At 40.0% G+C, this 14852-nt stretch overlaps 1 long non-coding RNA gene across 1 annotated transcript in view; it reads left to right on the top strand.

Annotated features, from left to right (window-relative positions):
• LOC116694045 (uncharacterized) overlaps positions 1–14852 on the top strand; it is a 105552-nt gene that overhangs the window by 52479 nt on the left and 38221 nt on the right. The window lies entirely within an intron of this gene.

Genomic DNA, 14852 nt, shown 5'->3' with positions numbered 1-14852 from the left:
TTTGTGTGTTTGTGTGTGTCTGAGTATGAGACCAGGTATAATCCAGGTAGTGTAAAAATATTTCTGTTGAGTGATTCTTTTGCATTTATGGTTTTGCTCCTCCAACAGGAAAGTTGTTTGGGCAATCAAGTTCTATACTCAACTCAGTACTTAGCCTACTACCCTCTGAGGTGGACGCTGTTGTTGATACGGAGACACTTATCATTTGATTAAATAGTATTGATTTTGTCTTTTTGATACCGTTGTTTTCACTGAGCAATAGATATTTGTCACAGCAGATATTTTGAGTTGCATACACAGGTACTAACTAATTTATTAATATTGGCTCCGTTCAGTGCCAGTCAGACATACCAGTGAGCAAGCATTCACAATACCACAAATCCTGGAACTCCTGAATGAAATGCAGCCATTATTATTTACTCCTGTGCTTTTACTGCAGTATCAAGACAAAATTGTGACTGTGAGAAAAGCCTATGACTTTTTACAATTCCCAATGTTTAAACTTCTTATTAAACGCATCATTGTCAATAACCATCAGTCAATAACTTATTGCCTCTTTCACTGTGAAATCCTTTTTATTAGGCATCCAGGTTTTGGCAAAATTTTGCAACAAAATGTTTGGCATTATCTTTTTCCTCCCACAATCATCATTGATGTAGAAATCGAATCATAATATCCTGCACATGTTCAGATTTTACATCTTTACGTCTTTTACATCAGTATACAATAGATTGTGTGTGTGTGTGTGTGGTGTGTGTGTGTGTGTGTGTGTGTGTGTGTGTGTGTGTGTGTGTGTGTGTGTGTGTGGTGTGGTGTGTGTGTGTGTGTGTGTGTGTGTGTGTGGTGTGTGTGTGTGCGTGTGTGTGTGTGCGTGCGTTGCTCATATGAAGATCTGACAGGCTTGTTGGTCTGAATGTAACCCTGGTATGCACTGTAGATTTACACTTGGTTACTTTAAGGACAAGGTTAATACAGGGGCTCCTACCAATGTGTTTGCATGTATAGGCCTCCAGTATGTGTGGATGTTTTTAATTACAAAAAAAAGGAAATGGGAAGTTTACTCTAATTACTTGCAGATGGTCACAACAAATACTACAACGTTTTAATGCAGTTTTAAAGCACTAAAGGCCTTTTCACGCCAAATCTCATTTTTTTGCAAATGAGCACATTTAAATCATTGGGGAATCCTCAGCACATAAAACCAAAACGGCTATATATCTGCCACATACCACTAGTGATGCATGAGAAAATGTTGATTTGGGATTTGGGTGGCCCATTTAGTCTGTTTTTTGGCATACATGCACATGGACCTACGTAACATACCTCTTCAGATCTGATCAGCATACCTCACTGTATGCAGTGGCTGTTGTCAGCTGTCACATGGTGACATGGCAGCGGTTTGTGGCATGTTACTTGTTATACTGTTATTCTGAACGTGTTTCCTCATTGACCTTGTAGATCACGTCAGCCAGCTCTGTCAGTGGGGACCCATGCTGCATTTTGTTGGACGTCTGCCTTGTATGTCTCAACCAAATTCACATTGATTGATGTTGGCAGAATAGGGCCTCTTTTTGGCAGATATTCTAAGTGGAGTGTTTGACAGATGCTCAGATTGTAAAAGTTTTTATATATTGTTGCGTCTTCATGTAAATTAATTTATGAACTTTTTTTTTTTCTTCTATTATGCAAAAACCAATACAAAACAATTGTAGGATGATAAAAAAGTACCATCTTATCTAAAGGGGGAAATGTTTATCAATTAAAAAAAAACACCTTGAAGAAGCACGATTTCACCCCCTGTTCCAGGTGTATGCGGCTGGAAGAATTTTAACATCATTAGCTGAGTAACATTCTGTAAGGCCAAAATAGACAGCAGGATGGAAACAGGAGGGAGCCGTGTGCCACCAAAAGCTCCTCCCTCTTTAATTTAAACTGAGAATATTTCCTAACCAGAGGTTGCTTTCAGGTGTCCAAGCAAGCTCAATATAAAAATCTAAATAAACATTTTGACACAAATGTGATTCTGCTGTGGCCCTCATAACTCTGGAAATGGGAATTAATGAGGAATGTAAAATTGTTGCCAAGCTTTGCCCACATGCTCCTCAGTATGTGTATGGTTAAGCATAAACTGCTCACACCAAAATTATCTCATACCAACCGGCATTCCCACTCCCTCTCTCTCTCTGCCAACTGTCCAGCTCTCTCTGCATAAGTCCACTTTTAAAAGTGATAGGGTCGTTTTAGGTTAGATCACCCTGAACAATTACACTGGTCAAGATTAAGGTTAAAGGAGTAGTTAGACAACTCAGGAAATGGGCTCAATTGCTTTTTGACTGAGAGTTAGACGTCAGTTTACTTGGCTTAACATAAAGAATAAAAACCTGGGAAAACTGTCATGAGTTTTCTGTATCCTGTTTTATTTTGTAGTCACTCTGTTCTCCCATGTGTTGTCTTGTTTTACTTCCTGTCTTTTGGTTTTCCCGCCTTTGAGATTGTCTGCCCCGCCCTGATGTCTTTCACCTGTTCCCTAGCCCTTGTGTCACCTGTGCCTTGTTCACCCTGGTTTCCTTCTGAATTGATGTTGCGTTCCAGATACAGTTTTTAGCCCATAAGTTACGACTTCAAGTCACAACTCACAACTTGGTAGCGTTCCAGGCAAAGTCACAACAAACCCTTCTAGCTAGCGTTAGCTAGTGGCTACCTAATGTCAACATTAGCTAGCGCTAGCTGATACTAGATGTTTCTAGTCTGCAATATATTTTGAGCTTCATTTAATAAACAACCTATTTTTAAGAACCATATTCTCAAATCCACACCATGCAAAAAGACAAAACGGAATAAGGACAGCTCCACTCACTTATTTACTCTTATATGTGTTCTCTTACTATTTATTTTAAATAATTGCCTCTCAATAGCCTTCATAAGCATCGTCTCACTGCTTTTTTTTGTTCCCACTGAGATTCCACCATTGGTCAAATTGCAATAGTTAGCACATGTTGACATTTTACAACCAATTGCAAAATGGGGTTAACAATTAATGATTAGTCACCGTTTGGTTTGTTGACTTTCTCTGGGTGGCACCTTCTTGTAGTGATCTGTGTTCTTACACAGCCTCCGCAGCAGCACTAGTAAGCTGTAAAAACACTACCACCACATCACAGCAGTGCATTTTATGAATAACACACATTTTGAATTGAGTTAAATTTAATGTTTTTCTTTCTTTTTTGCTGTCTTTCCATCATTTTTGTTCAATTAGAACAGTTTTTGTAAGCAGGAACAACTCTTATATGGCTGTGTAAATTGCCTTTTAAAATGGCAGCAGGGCACAAGCAAAGTTTGTAATCAGCACAGAGAAAAGAATAGAAAACATGCTTGAAGGGATGCTAATCCAGTGATCCAGTGTTTATATAGACATAACTAATACACACGTTATATTAACTTTCCTTTTTGTTCTCAGTACATTTTCCCTCTACATTTCTTTGTATGCTAAGACCAAATCTGGCCTTTCCTTTTAGAATGCTTCACGTGTGCACACATGGCTGAGCAGTAGCTTGTTTGTGTTTCTGAATAATCCTTAATCAACAATCCAAACCAAAGCATAGTCTCTCATTATCCAGGGGAGCATGCCAGCTTGGCACACAGTGAGCGATGATCGGTTTCAAACAGGAACCTACTGAAACAGCACAAAAAAGGCCCTGATAGCAGCACAGGCAATCTATGTGTGTGTGCGTGCTGCTCACGCACGCACGCTACGCACACAACACTCACATGAGACAAACAAGACAAATGCACAGACAAATCTGCATTAAAGTGATACCCATAGGTACAGCAGACGTACACAGCACTGCAAGCCAAAGGATGCTCATAATGTCAATGTTAAGGCAAGTAAAAGCCATAAAGCAAAAACTAATAATTTGAGTATAATAGTAGGGTATTGTGGCAAAGCTGAATAATGTACAGATAGATAGATGGATTAGCTTAAGACTTTAAAAGAGTGCTGGAAATTGCAGATACTTTTCATTAGGGAGCATAGAATCTGCAACACGGGCCCTAAGGGCATTCATTACTCTGAGAGTGGGGTCTGTGTGGGCCTGACAGTAGGCACCACACATGGCATTGAGTAACACATGGCTGCAGATCCTCATTATTGGGGCTTTCCTCTTCAGACCTTTCATCGCTCTCCATCATGCAATCCAGAGAGGGAATCCTGAGCTTTGGTTGTCCTCTAACTAATGAAAACATATGTAGTTCTTTATTTTTGTATTTCTTTTTCCTCAGGCCTCTCCTTGTTTTGTTTGCCTTATTTCCCTGTGCATTTGTTTCTGTTGAACACAAACACACATACTGTACATGCACGCATACACGCACAGTTGAATTACTTGAGTGACACGCTTCACAGCTCTGACTCTCTGCCACCCAGTGGGAGGAGCTGTCCATTACAGTGACAGACTTGACATTTAAAAATATTATTTCATATCGGGCCAGAGAGGTTAGACAGAGACAGCTGCTGTCAGGGAGTGATGGATGAGCCTCTTTTAAAAGGCCATGAGGGAAATAATAAGACAGCCCAGTGAGCCTTGAAAGCAGCGAGCTAAGCCAGGAAGATCTTTGCCCTCCCTCTCATCTCCATACTGTCAGACTGAAAAATGTCAGCAATTAGAAAGTATGGTAATGTAAAGGTAGTTGCACCTTTTGATCTGTGGTGACCTCAAGTAGCTGTGGTGGTTGAGGTGGTCATAGAGGGCATCAAGCATCGGGAGGGGAGGTTAGACTCAGGACAGATGAAACCAGAGCCAAATGTGCCAAATATGGATAGGCTGCCAAGGAAATCGCTTAGTCTTAATCTGCATTGCTATTTGTACTCGTTGTGAATACTCAGGCCACAAAAAGTAATTAGGTTGTTGTTTTGTTTTGTTGACTCACTTTTACTCACAACATGCTAACCGGCAACATAGGATTCCATTTACTACGCTAAGCTAACTAGCGGCGGCACTTATGGTTTTGCACCGGACTAAAACAGTGCATGCACTGAGACAAAAAATGCATTGGCCCACCTATCTACAGCTAGGGGAGACTGTGATAAGCCCTGTTTTAACAAACGGTGGCGTGTTGATATTGTTAATGTTGGGTAAAAACCTTGTATGTCCAGCTCACATCAGAATCAACCTAATTAAACAAATGGAATGGCAGTATTTTGTCCTCCTTAACTTGAGACGATGTGCAGATGAAGTATGATACAATTGCCTCGTCACTGATTAAATAGTTGCAAAAACCCACAAAGAGCAATGATTTAGACTCTTCAAAACAAATAAAAAGTGTCTCCTGTACATGGTCAGGTATCATGCAAAGTTGGAAGCAAAGGTTTTGGATGGGTCCCAGGATGTTATCGTTCCCGACCCATTATGTAATCATGCAGACATCTCCTGTTGTTGTATTGCACTAAAATCTAGGGTCCTTAATTAGGTTGTCCATAAACAACACATTTACATGGTTATGCACAAAGGCAGATATGAACTTTTGCTTTGCTCTTATTTACACGAAGAACATGAAATCATGCTTTTTTTGAAGGATTAAAACCATGTAAGCACAAACATATAACAATACCGCACAACCCCCACTATTAAAAACTTGTATTCCAGCGGTTGATTTCCATTACAGGCAGACATGGTGAAAGCCCAATAGAAAAGAAGACCATGGAGTCTAAGAGGCAGCATTTACTTGCTTTGAATGGCTTATTTGATTAAGGCATTTTTACTTAGTGCTTCGTCTGACTCCAGATCTGGGACTTGTAATGGAGAATGAGTCAGAGCTGGAGAGAGAGAACATTAAAAAGAAAGAGATGGAGAGAGACAGAGTGAGAGATTGGGGTCTTCTTAGTCAACACAAACACTGTCAGACAGGCAAACCATAGCCTAACCATATACTGCAGTTCTGCTTTGTATTTACTTGTAGCTCATAGTTTGGTCGAGGCTGAAATTTGCTCAAGTTAATTTTCATGAATAAAAATGTGCATATGTGTCTGGTTGGGATTGGTATTTCTCAACACAAACACAATGACAGTAAAACCATAGACTGACCGTACAGCTCTGCTTTTTATTTATTCATTATCTATGGTCTTAGTTCTGGCCCACAATCTGAATAAGTTAATTTCCATAAATGTCCCGCTGATTGCATAGAAAGCAGAAGGGCAGTGAGGAGTAACAAAGACAATCCGTCCTCATTTTTTGGGCTGATGAGATGATTCAAGTACTAGGAAAGTTCCGAATTCAGCAAAACACATGCTATTACACAGTGACATCAGTGTGGTGAAACCATAACTCACTGGTTTTGAAAACATCTAGCTGGATCTGTGGGTGCTTTACTAGTGGTTATTAAAGAGAGACAAATAGCAGAGCCGTACTGTCCACACACTCATGGAGAAAAGCACCAATACAAAGGGTCTCTAGTCCTCACCATTTTTTTTCTTTTATCGCTCCACAGTGGAAACTGTGCTGCAAAAACACTCTATTTAAGCTACAGTATGTATACTGAACCGGTAAAGCCTTAGAATTACCACAGCATGCAGATCCTTGTCTGTAAAGATAATCATTACTGGATAATTTGTATGTATGTGTGTATGTATGGTTTACCATGCGCTTCCTTGGCAAGGATGTATCCTGGATTGAGCTAATGGTTGGGACTGTGTCTATTTGTGGGCACTAGTGTGTTTTTAACAGCACTGTGATTCCTTGATCACCTTGCAAAGAAATTAAAACAAAAAATACCGTAGGAATAGTTTAATTTCTAACCATAGGTTTATTTACAAGGGACAAGAAATGCTATGTTTATATCTGCTCTGATGCCCGTAGAACTTATTTAGATTTCTCCGCTTTTGGCCGAGGAGGGGAAGCAGAAAGAAAACAAGGTTTGGGATGGATACTGTGGTGTATTGTGCCTTGCCAGTTGTCTCGACCACTAGCTTGTCTGTCTCTATCCCTTTGCCCAGAACAGCCATGTTGGTTTGTTCATCTCTCCGAACGAACAATTGGCACTACTGACTTGGGGAGAGGTGGGAAGAGGAGGAAAAACATAGGGGCGCCTTGGGTGGGGGGTGGGGGGTGAAGTGGCTGTGGGGGATTTTTTTTTCCTTCAGCTTCATTTTCCTCCAGCACCACAGCTGAATTGTTACCACATTGATGATGGTTATTTAGTGGGAGAGTTATGTATGCTCTAGAGTTTTCTGGCCAAACCGGCTCCCTTCCCTGTGGCATCAAGCCCCTGGCACCCTGCACTGTTCTTCCCCCACCACAGCATCACTGTCTCATCCATCAGTCATCCATTCTGAATCAATGGATCCTAATCCATCATCCCTCCTTGGGACATCTCCATCAGTGTCTTAAAAGAGTCTTCATCAGTTTCTTATTGATCTGCAATTGTCTTTTCACATGTCCACAAAGCCAGTGGTTTACATTCAAAGAACACCACTAATATTCTTTTGGATAAATCCATGAAGCTTTTTTTGTTCCATCTCTAATCCAAATCAATTGTTTTCATTCATCCAACCACAGATACCAGCCTATCTCTCCATACGCTCCCATCTCATCATACAATATGAGCTGCTTGCTATCAAAACTTGAGCAATACTGTATATGTTTGACTTATTTTTCCAGCCTTTCAGCTCGCTGTGTCTGTGTTTTGTAAGAGCAATACCATTATACTCCTGTCTCCTGCAATTATATCCAGAAATTGGAAGCTGTAAAATGAGAGTATGAGTCCAACCTTATGATGGAACTAATTTCTAAAGTGTGCAGTAAACCAAACCAGATTGAACGTCGTTCTTTTGCCCCCATTTGTGTCTCATTTGTTTCTCTGTGGCATAGCCGTGTACCCTTGTTTTGTCTTTTTTCTCTCACGAAACCACTATTCCTCAATATAAACACTGTAACAATATAAGTATGTTTCCTTGAGACACACACAACAGGCATATGGACTATGGCAGCCAGTGAGCTAGTTTCAGAACAAGACATGTATTTTCTTTCATACCCTTACAGCAATTTATTCACCTCTTCGCACACAAGGCCGCCGGAGCAAAATTTGAGTAAACTCTCACTCCTTCCAACCTCCTTTTTAACATATCAATACAACTGTAATAACTGTAGCAACTCATTGTTTATCGATAGCAAGAAAAATGAGAAGTTTTCCCGATGAGGGTCTCTTAGGAACTGAAAAACCTGCCACTTGGAGATGTGGTACTTGTCTACAGATACAAAACGTACCATTCATCTACTATGTGAAAGCTCTTGGACTTGCTCTTTTTCTCCTCAGTCCTTCTAAATGTTCCTTTGAAAAAAAACAAGGGCTTTCCTTGCCATTCTTTCAAATAAACTGTTATAATGTTCCAGGATGTAGAATGAGTTCTTATATGTATGCACCTTAGTGCTGCAATACATGCTAATTGTTAATCAAATTCAAATATAAGAACAAATACATTTTTGTAAGAATTCATTTTTTTGAGTCAGTGATCTTGTAATAGGGGCCATATCTGCCAAAGATGAGGAAAGTCTGGTAAAAACAGCTTTTCCTCTTGGAAATGAAAACACAGTCGAATGTTTATAGGCCACAGTTAAAGAACAAGATCATCAGCTTGAGAGCCCTAGACTGCCAGTGACCGCTCTTCCACCTCACTTTAGACATAGTTCACTTATATTAAAAACAACGGTGGCGATGAGTAGTGCGAAGAGAATAGTGGTGAGATCAGTGAGTGTAATATATACAGAAGTGTTTGCCAGAGCTTGATGTAATACAGACTGAGCTTGTTTGAAGAGCAGAATTTGAACTTTAATCATACGATCTGCCATAAATCTAGCCAACGCTGGAGTGATATTTCTTTGATACAACGGCGAAAAAGTATGGACCTTGTTGTACAATATAGCTTTCTGAGGTTAGGAATGCAAAGCTTCTCTTAATGTTTCTGCCTGGGATGTTATCCAACTCATGCTGAGAAGCTGTAGCGCTAAAGAGGGCATTATGGCGGTATTTCCACATTATAAAAGGAGCGTAGTGGGATACTTCAGCTGCTGCATTGGTTATATTTAACCAGAGAACTGGAGTTATACACAGGATTGATCTTTGTTCTTGTGCTCATATTCTGAACTATTATTAAAAACGAGGAACTCTGGTTGCTAGTTCTGCTGGGATTTTGAGGGAAGGAAATTATGATGAAAGCGAGTCAAGGGCTGGCCGCAGATTGGACTCTTTAATAAAAGTCCAGTGGATGTCCAGAAATGGATTGCAGTGAGGAGGTATTTCCTGCAGGAGGACAGACTGCTTAAAGTGAGTGATGTGGACGGCTTAAAGGTCCTGATGGGCTTCTCCAATCTTCTGTATCTTAAGACTGCTAAAGCCTGCAGTTATCTTGCTGTTTTCCATGTACTCAACAGGCTCGACTGGCTGACAGTTTAAACCACACTATACTTCAATTTACAGCCCTCATTAAGAAGCACAGCTTTGTTTTTTCCACATTAATATTTCAAAATCCCCACTGGTACTGCAGCTTTTCTTGTTTTTTCACTTAGCTCCTCTTAGAAAAGGCTGCAACTACCTATTATTTCCTTGTCAATGAAAGTGTTGACTATTTCCCTAATTGATTGATTGTTTAAGTGTATGAAATGTCAATTGCAATTTCCCAGTGCACAAGTTGAAAACATAGAAAAACAGCAATTTAGTTATTTGTTCTTAATTATTAACAATCAATCAAAATTGTAGTCGACACATTTTTTTTGTCAATAGTCTATTGACATTTTTTGTCAAAAGACCATATATAGACTATAGACAATAGTTCAAACACTGCTTGAAAATTATTAGTGTCATCACACTGACTTTTTCTCCTTTATCTTTCCCCTTTGCACTCTTCTTTTTTTGCTGCTGTGTGTGATGTTGTCTTTCTGCCCTCCAACAACTTTGTCTTCATGCTCTGGTAGAACGTGATTAGACAATGTCAGGCGCCACTGATTATTTTAGGCTCCGAGGCTTAGTCTTTCTCAAAAAAGTGAGTGTGACTGGCTCTCAGCAGAATAGAGAGGCTTTATTGCTGCTTGTCTTTAAACCCATTTTGCTTGACTGATTGACAAATGTTGCTTCACAGATGTGTCTCTGCATTAGTGAGTGTACAAGAGAAGAATTGCGGCGACAGTGGAATGAAGAAGAGCTGAATCTACGTTCCTCCTGCTGTGTTAAAGTGTGTGTTTTTTGCTTTTGAGTGTGTACTCATGGTTCAGTAGAAATGAGTGTATGTGGCTGTATCCGCATTTTGGCCCCAGGGCAGCCTGAGCGAGAACATGATTGATGATTTGTGTACTGCAGTGAAAGTCTTTGAAATTAAAGCAAAATGGAGTATAGAATGTATGACTTCATCAGACCTGCTCAGCTCAATGTGAGGTTAATGAAATGTGGCAAACTCTTCTCATCTGGCTCAGACCATGCGATATATTCCACAATAAGATATCTTTGCTTCACTGTGAAGCTGCTGCTCACTCAGCTGCTGTCATTGTGAGCGAACAGACACCGGATGATCGGCTGGATCTGAGCTCACTGTGATTGTTTAGTCTATGAAATGTAAAAAGAAATGTCAAAAATTTCCATCAGAGCCTCCCAAAGCCAAAGCTAGTGTCTAGTAGTAAGCCCAATTTAGTTTACCATGATTACAATGATGACATTTTATCTATACAACTTATTTTCAAATTATATTGCTGATTATTGTTGAGCTTGAATTCTTGCAATAGTGAAAATACACTAATGGGATGTGTGTGTTGCAGGAAAAAGCCCAGATTAGAAGATGTCTGTGCACTGGTTGTTTTACTGCGATTGAGACACATCACTATTTTTTATTCAAATTTCACAGACAGAAACACTACCACATAAACAAATTGAAAATGAGCAGGGATAAAGTAAAAGTTTGACATAAAAAGGCACATTTTAGTTATTGTTAATAATTTTATTTGACCTAGTTTTTAGTAATTCCATGTTTGTATCAGAATCATGACATTACTACCTCATGGCCATGTGGTTATTGAATTAGAAAAGAAACACTGCTGTTTTTCTATCTAATCAGCTACTTCCAGTCAGTACCACTAACCTGGCCTATCGGCCATAATTCAATACCTTCAAGAAGAACAGCAGGTTTTTAGGACTTAAGAGCCAAAACTGCGCTTGACACCAACACCTGCATTTTCATCAATCAAAGGTTTTGCAAGCATGACCATTATAATTTACATATCAATGATTTGGCATTGATAGACACTGCATGGTTATCTCAAGATTATCTTTTGCTTATCTTGACTTCTAGAGAATGCTTTGGCCTCTCTGCAGCATTATTCTGATCAGATAAGGAAATTAATTCCCATGCATATTGCTTCAACCACGATGAGATTCAATTTAGGACATGCTTGCCAATATGAATCTTTTTGTCTGTTTCCTCATGTTGATAAAAGCTGCCAGTTTCCTCAACCTTATATTGAATATGGCTTTTTAGCCTGTCCACTAATGTGTTAATTGTGTGCATTCATTTGATCCCAGGACTGTTAGCGTGCGTGCATGCATGTGTATATGTTCTCTCAGGTGTCTTATAATTAGGTAATGGTTCTTTTAACCCAGAATGAAGTTATGAACTCAATCAGGTGTATGTAACACCACTCTCCCACCTGCTCTAAACCTGCTGGGACAGGGGCTCGTGGAATGCACAGGAAGCCGATTGAACCTCAGGGGTCCTCATTGCGTATTCTGGTCTTCCTGAACAGCCTCAGGTGAGCTCTGCGCTCTGTTTGATCGGCAACTCCCAGTACCTGCTGGCCCCAACTCAAACTGTTTTTGTGAGAGGAAGTGCTACTGTGGTATTATTTACTGTGTGTTTATGAGCACTCATTTGCATTTTTGTGGATGTGAGTCTACTTAATGTGCATGCTCCTGCTGGAAAAGTGAGAAAAGCCAGCACAATATTCCTAGACAGAGTCCAAGGAAAAGAAGTTGGAGGGCGAGGTTTTCTCATCTTACTGTTGAATGTTCATAGAAGATCAGCATCTGGGTTTGATGTCTGTGTATATGTGTGTGGTTGTGTGATGGTTCTGTGTGTTTGGTGTGTGGTGTGTGTGTGTGTGTGTGTAATATCAGAGTCTTTACCTGAGAGCGGAAACTTTGTCGGGTCTTACTGCTCCTAGCAACTCCAAGGGCTATACAAATCCTTGTAATTTACCCTTCCGGGACTAATAAAGTATACATTATTATTATTATTATTATTATTATTATTATTATTATTATTATTATTATACAGAATGTGTTTACGAGTGTGTGTGTGTATCATACAGTATTACATCTGCATATTGCATATGTTCTTGTGTGCTACACCATGAGGATGTTTGTGCTTGCCCAGATTTCTTTCAGAGACACTGTTGGCTCACAGAAAGAAATCAATAGTTATGGAATGACTAAAATGATAGAGTTGGGGGATTACAAGCTGATCTAAAACAGAGCAAAGAAGAATCTAAGATAAGTCCCTCTGAGAGACTGAGAGAAAGTCTAAGTCAGACCAACAGACGTATCCTCTGTCACTGTCTTCAATGCGAGCCTGCTTCACTTAGACTTAACTGTATTCCTTCTCCGTATGAAACCTGCCACAATGAGAAGACTGTATGTGTCCAGGGGTGTGAAAACATTCCTGTTATCACTAAGGAAAACTCTCCCAGCTGTCATCAGATGGGGGGGAAATATTATGAGTCTGTCTGCTGGCAAGTGTGTGTTACTCTGGGACAATCCTGCTATGTTTACTTTATGAAACAGTAGACGTTTAGCTTCCACATCACACAGACCAGGATCCCTTAGCCACAGCGTCAACCTCACTACTGTTTCCGCATGGGGAGGAATTTGGGGAAAGTGAGGTGTTGTGTGTGTGTGTGTGTGTGTGTGTGTGTTGTGTGTGTGTGTGTGTGTGTGTGTGTGGTGTGTGTTGGTGTGTGTGTGTGTGTGTGTGTGTGTGTGTGTGTGTGTGTGTGTGTTGTGTGAGAAAGAAAAGTAAAGGTTTTATTTACACTGGGGTGTGTATGAAGCAGAGAGGAATGACTTGGGATTAGCGGGGGATCAGAAAAGGATGAATATAATTACAACAACATGGAAAACCTAATGTTAAAACCACAAAATGGACAAGATTGCTGTTGTTTGTTTAGTCTAAACCAGCTGAGGAATCAGTTACTGTATATTCTGTACGTTCCGTCCTTGCAGGCAGCAGATTGCATCCATTTAGAAGTCATAAGTAGATTGACTGTCGATCAATTTCCAGGGTATACTTATGTAGATTCAATCACTTTCCATTGTTAACTTCAAAGGTTTCACCCAGAGTCACTTTTCCGAACAATGCCATGGCTGTTTACTCTTTTGATCAATATTTAAGATGTAGACAAAGTGATCCTGAAACATTGTGAAGTGATATCCCAGTTTGGGAGTTTAATTGGAAACTAAGTCTTTAGTTGCACATCTGTTGTCATGGAATATTCCTTCAGGCTCAATTTGAGAGGTCAAAGAGACAGTAGTTTGAGTCTGTCCAGCCTCAGTATTTAAAAGATTAATGGTAGACAGAAGGAACGTGGTTATGGATATAACTTTGTAATTGTTAAATGATGGTTTAAAATAAAAGGGAAATTGTCAAAAAAAAAACAGCCACTCTTGGTTACTGTCCCTGCTTTGTTGCTATTGGGGTTTGTTGTAAAGGATGACGTCAGCACCAAGCAGTAGGGCCGCTCTCTGGTCCTGGCGTATGGGTGATCTATCTGGTCCCATCAAAACAAAACAACACTGCTGACTTCCCTGTGCACACATGGAAAGTATTGGGTCACATTCAGAAGCAACACACACGAGCGGGCCCCCCCAACACACACACACACACACACACACACACACACATAGGCCTTCATAGAAAGCAGAGAGAAAAAGGTAAACGGAGCTTCCAGATGACTATCCACCGCAGGCTCTCAGGTTACAGGGACACAGTTTCCAAAGCATTTTTCCTCTCTATGGCTTCTTTGCTATTATAAGACCTGTCACATGTTTCCATTAGGCTGCAAACTAATTGTTAAACAGTTAACTTTTTCAATGAGGGATGCTTTACTAAAAAGCTTTTTCACCCCTTAGCAAAGTGCTTGGGCCTCTGACAGCATTCTGACCTCACAGATAATCATCTTGAGAATGTCTACACACCTAAACATGCTTCTTCCCTTCAGACTATAAGTTCACTGGGATGAATATCACATGTTTATTGGTTTCACCAAATGACCATGATTAAAATTATTACCTGCCGAGTAACGGTGTGGGCTAATCAATCATTGCCAAGTTTGGATTTCAAACACACACACACACACACACACACACACCACACACACACACACACATACACACATACACACACACACACACACACCACAACACACACACACACACACACACACAGAGACAGAGACAAAAAATTACTACCCATTTTTACTACCCAGAGCATAATTTCTTCATGGTGGAATGGTTTGAATAATATTTTTTTTAAGCATTTAAGTGAGAAAAAAGAATCAGGTGTGAAAGAGCAAAGATGAACTCCATGTCTCCACTTCCTCCCACTGTACAGAAATAAATCCAAAATATCCTGGTTACGGGCTCTACCATCTTGTAAATTTGGCGCCACAGTCTGCGCGGTAGTGATCAAGCAGTGGAGCGGTATTAAAGTCACAAGCCCGACCAATCACTGTAGTCAATCATGACGTTTCCCCCCGTTTTTATAGCATCAAATAACTGATAAAAACCAAACTTATCAGAAAAATAAACACTTTATCCAACATCCGTAT

The sequence above is a fragment of the Etheostoma spectabile genome, chromosome 8 (genome assembly GCF_008692095.1).
Source record: "Etheostoma spectabile isolate EspeVRDwgs_2016 chromosome 8, UIUC_Espe_1.0, whole genome shotgun sequence".
Lineage (NCBI taxonomy): Eukaryota > Metazoa > Chordata > Actinopteri > Perciformes > Percidae > Etheostoma > Etheostoma spectabile.
Note: the sequence above shows the minus strand (reverse complement) of the source record. Positions and strands in the feature narration are given on the sequence as shown.